General features: G+C 33.4%; 1 pseudogene; it reads right to left on the reverse strand.

The window, feature by feature from the left end:
• Positions 1 to 1,154: 1,154 nt before the first annotated feature.
• On the reverse strand, positions 1,155 to 2,360 carry LOC145061303 (xyloglucan endotransglucosylase/hydrolase 2-like; annotated as a pseudogene).
• Positions 2,361 to 6,587: the final 4,227 nt, after the last annotated feature.

Below are 6,587 nucleotides of genomic sequence, written 5' to 3' on the forward strand. Positions count from 1 at the left end.
TCCCTAAATATCGATCTAGAACCTCCCATATCTACATCAGTGAAGCCTTCTAAGACTAGTTTCTTTCTTCTGAAAGGTAAGGTAACCACATAAGTGTTTTTCAAGTAGCATAACAACCACTTAATCCCTTCCCAATTTTTTTTCTTCGACTTGACATAAACCTGCTTAGGCCTGGCAATCGTGTCGTATTCGGGTTGACGTGTTGCGGGTTCGCGGGTTGGCGGGTCAAAATATGCCAACCCAAACACGACCCATTTAAATATATAGGTCACGGGTTGGTGGGTTTGGAACATAAACCCATATATGACCCGCCAACCTATTTATTTATACGGGCTCACAGGTTGGCGGGATCGTGGGTCAGATTTGGGTTCGTGGGTCCAAATTTTAGACATTTAAGTATTAAACATCCAAATGAAAATTAAAACAATTTATAGAAACATGCTACAGACTTAGCTTTATAGGTTACGACTTACGACCTTAGACCATACACTACGAGTCAAAATGTCAAAACAGTCTAATGATCTATGAATCAGTGATATATATTATATAATAATTATTAAATATTAATAGTTGATACATAAATACATTTAGAAATAAAATAATTTTTTTTTATTAAGAATATATAAACGGGTTGGCGGGTCAACCCATTTATTTTTTGAGAAACCCATATATGACCCGTTTAATAAACGGGTTGGCGGGTTGGCGGGTTTAAAACTCAACCCAAACCCATTTATTTCGTGTCGTGTTGCGTGTCGTGTCGAGAAATGCCAGCCCTAAACCTGCTAATGACTACCACTACATGACAATATAAGACTAGTTTTTTTTCTTCAATAAACACATTTCCCCTGTTGCACAAATTTCAACCATATACAATGTTTCCTATCGAAAACAATGATAGACCACCAGGATCATTTTTTGTTGTTAACTCTACACATAATGGAATTTGTATGTAGTGTCGAAGGAAAAACGGTTTAAGAAATTATAATGTTTTTACTAATGACTTTCGATTTTGACCAACTAAACTATATAATTAGAAATGAACGAAAAAGACATTTCAGTTATTGTAGTGTGTCGTTATAGAATGTGTTTTTTAAAGTGAAAACCGAATCTTATATTTTTTTTTTTTTATTTATTCGTAATTTCAATTTGAATGTTTACAATGAATCAAAGAATAAATAATCATGAAGATCAGAAATCGATCAATAAAGAATAAAAAATATGGATATCAAGTTAGTAAGCAGGCTTAAAGGAATCTAGAGGTCTTGCATTCCGCTGAAATACCATTGGGAAACCGTTTGCGGTCGTTGCAGTAGTTGTAGATCATGTGCTTGGTTTGCACCCATCGGATCCTATTTCGGCCAGCTGCATCAAGTCCTTGGGTACTCCATGACTGGTCATCATTTATTGAGCTTGTAGATACTGAATTGGGACCAACTTTTTTGGCATTGGCATTGAATTTCCTGTATAACGCGGTGAAAGGCGCATTAGTCCAGTCGGTCTTCACACGCCCACCTTGGGTTGCCCAGTCATCCGCGTTCCACAGGCTGGCATAAACCCTCATGGGTTGGCTCTTGGGAAATGGGACTCCAGCAGCATCATTGTTATTGAACACCCTTACTGGTATGTTATCTATCAAGAAACTGAAGAGACAAAGAGCTTTATATAGGAACAGCAGAAAAACATGAGAAAGGAAGAGAACCAATTAATGTTTATGTTGGATGCGTGACTTACATAATTCTTAGACTGTTCCATACGATGGTATAGGTGTGGAAGGCTGCGGTAGGGTCAAACCAAAGGTGGAACTGCTGTTCTTTGTTTCCTTTCCCTTGTGAATACACATTGGTGTGAATTGTGTAAGGGTTTCCCGTGGAGTTGCCCAAGAACTCGAAGTCGATCTCATCGTGACCCGCACCTTGTGATGACAACTAATGTGATTTAATACAAAGACATGGTTATTATCAGCCTTTAAAAGATTAATACAAATGAGTGATCACAATATATATATTTAATTCAGATATGAAATTCAAGATTGGAACCGATCGATGGTACTCACGTAGAATGTGGTGACGGTGCCAGCAGAATTGCCTGGTACTAGTTTGAGTTGCATGTCGAACCTTCCAAACAGGTACTCGTGCTTCGACTGGAAACCCGATCCAGAGTATTGGTCGAGTGAAAGTGAAAGATCCTGACCTCCATTCAGAATTTTAGCACGTTCACCCCCAAAACTGATGTCCATGTCATCGTAAAAACTCCCTGCTGATACTGCTACTATTAGAATTGATATTAAAAGAACAACTGCACAAAGATTAGAGTTCGACTTTGCCATTATTGTTTGTATGGAGAGAGAGAGAGAGAGAGAGAGAGAGAGAGAGAGATGTTATGTTTGTGAGAAGTAGTACTGATATCGTTTATATAGAGAGGTGTGGCTGCGTTGACAGTTTTCAATAGGAACCATCCTTGTTACTGAAGGATGTCATGATGGCTAATGGATGCACCAATATCTATTGACGCGTGCCAACTAACATTATTCTTCTGGACAAGGGCAGGAGCGGTGGGTTTTTTTTTCTATACGTCTGGCAAATCAAAAGTAGCAAATTTGTCATATTTGGACCGGTGGTTGACATCATACCTAATATAAATTTGTTTTAATTGTTAATAAGGGAAAATAAAATCCTTAAAACTAATTAAAACTAAAACTAATTATATATCTGTCGGTAAAGGGAACCATCAGCACCGGCGGACTACCAACTGATTAACGATTTAATACATATCGTCGACAAATATATATGAAATCTCGCTAAATTATCAACGTTTTGCCCATTTCGGTGTTAAAACTTATTGATGATACAACTGTATGCAAATTCTCCTAACATCTTCCTTTTCATTTAGTTTTATTACCAAATTCGTCCAATTTATCCAAAAGATTGGTTTCCCTCTCCCTCCTCGGCTTCCCCTTTAAATGAAAACATCACTTGTACGGAATGGAGATTTATATGAAATGGATCAAACTCAACTCTATGTACATTGAATAGAAAAATATGGGAAGGATAGCTACAATATGTTGTTTGAGATTATTTATTTTTGGTTCATTCAGAACATTATTATTATATCATGCACAATTATATTTCTTAACTATCACATTCTTAAAGTTGATTAAAAGTCGGCAAATATTGATTTCTTCGGAGTGGTTGGGATCTTGATTGAGTTCTTGAAATTTAATAGGGAAAGTAAATTTGTGATAGGCTTGAACAAGTACATAGATGTTATAATTTACTGTAGGTGTGAAACCGAAGATGACGTTTGAGGACGAGGACACTCCTTAAAGAGGGTAACTAAGAAATTTACCATTATTTGTTTTATAGGGAATAACAGCAGTTAAAACAATTTGTCTTAGTCATAACCTTGTAATGTTGATAATTGAATATTTATATATGTTATAGATTTTTTTTTCTTAATTTAACGGATTCATTGAAAGAAATCAAGAAAAAAATAGTATCATCAATGGGATGAACATTTATCTACCATGCGAACATAATGGATATCTACACGAGGATTGAAATTATCGTAACAAAACATTACATTAGTCTGAAAACAACATGATATTTAGTGTCAAACCAAAATATAGTAGTCACATATGTCTCATATATATAAATATATACCTATATATCCATTAGTGAAGGGAACCAATAATGATAGACTTCTAATTGATCAACGATTTAGTAAAGATGATAAACAAAGATATATAAAATCCCGCTAATATAGCAAATTTGTACCTGTTTAGGTGTTAACACTTATATGTTGATGTCTATTTGAGCCCAATATGCAATTATTGTATTTTGTTTTAGTTTTCATATTTGCTCGCATGTTCTATAACAAAGTTAAAATACTAGACTATAGTTTTAACACAAATAGTACTTGTTTATCTTTTTAGTACAACTTACACCTAAAGTTATTATGAAGTCTTTCCTTGAAGCCACTCCGCAACAGGAGTCCATGCTTTGTCTCTATAGCGACCTTGAAATGGAAAGGAACACCAGACTCCTCAAGTAACAATCTCATCGACAAACACATATGAAATCTCACTAAATTTCCAACTTTTTTACCTATTTCGGTGGTAACACTTAATGATGATAAAACCGGATGCAAATTCCCCCAAAGATCTTCTTTTCATTAAGTTTCATTACTAAATTCAATCAATTAATCTAAAATTGTGATTTCCCTCTCCTTCCTCGGTTTTCCCTTTAAATGAAAGCATCACTTGCACGAATAAGAGATTTATAAGAAATGGATCAAATGCAACTCTACTTGTATTAAATAAAGAAATATAGGAAGGAAACCTACAATTTGTTTTTCAAGATTATTTATTCTTAATTCATTATACTTTATCCATTATTATATTATGTACAATTATATTTTTAGCAATCACATTCTTAATGTTAATTAAAAGTTATCATAAAAAGAAAAGGTTGGGATCTTGACTGATTTCTTGAAATTTGGAAGGGAATGTAAATTCATCATAGGATTGATGTTGTGAGTGCAATTTACTATAGGTGTGAAATTGAAGATGTCGTTTGAGGACGAGGAACCTCTTTAAAGAGGCTACATAAGAAATTACCATTTAATGGTGATAACTGAATATTTATATTTGTTATAGTTTTTTTCTTAAATTTAACGGATTTATTGAAAAAAACCAAGAAAAAAATGGTATCATGAATGGGATGAACATGTATCTACCAGTGAACATAACACATATTTACACGAGAGATTGAAACTATAGTAACAAAACATTAGATTAGTCTCAAAACAACATGATATTTAGTTTCAAACCGACATCTAATAGTTATGCATGTCTCAAATGTATAAATACATACAAGCATTATTAGCTATTCAACGTTGGCTTCCAGTTCATTAAGGATTTAATACAAATCATCGACAAATATATATGAAATCTTCCTGATTTAGCACATTTTTACCCATTTTGGTGTTAAAACTTATATGTTGCAGTCTATTTGAGCCTAATATGCAATTATTGTATTTTTATTAAGTTTTCATTTGTGCTTGCATCTTCTGTAACAAAGTTAAAATTCTGGACCTTAATTTTTAGATAAATACACTAATAGAAAAATATCCTTTAATGACAAGAATTGCGTGTCATAGAAGGATACATATGACACGCAAATGCGTGTCAGTGAAGGGCCTATCATAAAAGAAGACCGCACGCATTTATGTGTCGTAACCTTACGACGTGCATTTACAACACACAATGCGTATCATTAAAGCTCGTGTCATAAAGAAAGACAATTTTAAAGGTTTTACAAAAATATTTTTTTAAATGTATTTAATAATTTCCAAATTAGATGACAATTATTGTCTCAAAATATAAAATAGCATATCATTAAAAAAAAAAAGACAATCCATCTAAAAATATATAGTATGTCAAAAAATAATAATCATTCCAATGTTTAAATAAATGTAATACAAAAACTATTTCATCATATCTTATCAATTCCCCTAACAATACATCATCTCCGATTAAGACTTGTATTCAGACCAATTCACCTACCTCAAACGCAACAATTGAAACATGAGACCCAACCGATCCTTTATATAGTCCCTTTGGTCCTTTATCTTTCCATATTAGCCCAGGGACCTCTAAGATTCACATGTGTTTCTTCAATCCATTTTTTGGTCGATTCTATGACACCAAAGTATGCTACACCTATTGCAAGAGATCTAGTTACGCCAGTTGCCTCCTCTCTATAAAAAAAACAATACTCAAAAACTAATAGCAAGTGATATAATATTAAATGAATAAATGTTTGATTCGACTAAAGATTCCATCAATGAAAGTCACGTGTGTTTCTCCTTCATTGCTCCAGGATTCTTTTCCACTTTCATTTAATTTACCAAGAGTCCAAATGGTTGCAAATTAAATAAAACAAGATTATTAAAAAAAAGGTTTCTTATTTCTTTAATGGGTTACATAAAAGTCACCATTTTAGCTTTCATGAATTCATCTTCTAAGTTATCACAACTTTTATTAATAAAAATAACATGTATAACAACCTACATAGTTTTATCTTCTATTTCAGGATGGTAATAAAATGGAGAATCGATTTGCTAAATGCATAGTAATACCATACATTTACAAACTCCCCTACAGAAAATTTAGCAAGCAAAAGCAAACATTCCATGAAAATAAACTATCTATAATCTTTTTCGTATTAGAAAGAACAAACCAAAAGGAAAATTAAGAACGCTAACACTAAATCATCAAAAAAATCGTCAATCTAATTACAAAGTAACAATTGGATTTTGTAACAAATGAAAACAATTTCCAATGATAATCAATATTTCAAACCTAAAAAGTTTAAAAAAATAATATACTTATAAAGCGAATAAGTTATTACCAAGTTAGAGAGAGAGAGAGAGAGAGAGAGAGAGATCGGGTACATTGGAGGCTCGCTGAGGCTTAGGCGACATCAATGTTCACTCTAGTCTCCAGTAACGACCTGTACTCCGGCAAAGACAGCTGCACAATGGAGGAAAGATTTTAGGCGGCCAAGTCACAGGAGTCATGAGAGAAC

Source organism: Lactuca serriola, chromosome 7, assembly GCF_051521515.1.
Source record: "Lactuca serriola cultivar US96UC23 chromosome 7, Lser_US96UC23_V15, whole genome shotgun sequence".
Classification (NCBI taxonomy): domain Eukaryota; kingdom Viridiplantae; phylum Streptophyta; class Magnoliopsida; order Asterales; family Asteraceae; genus Lactuca; species Lactuca serriola.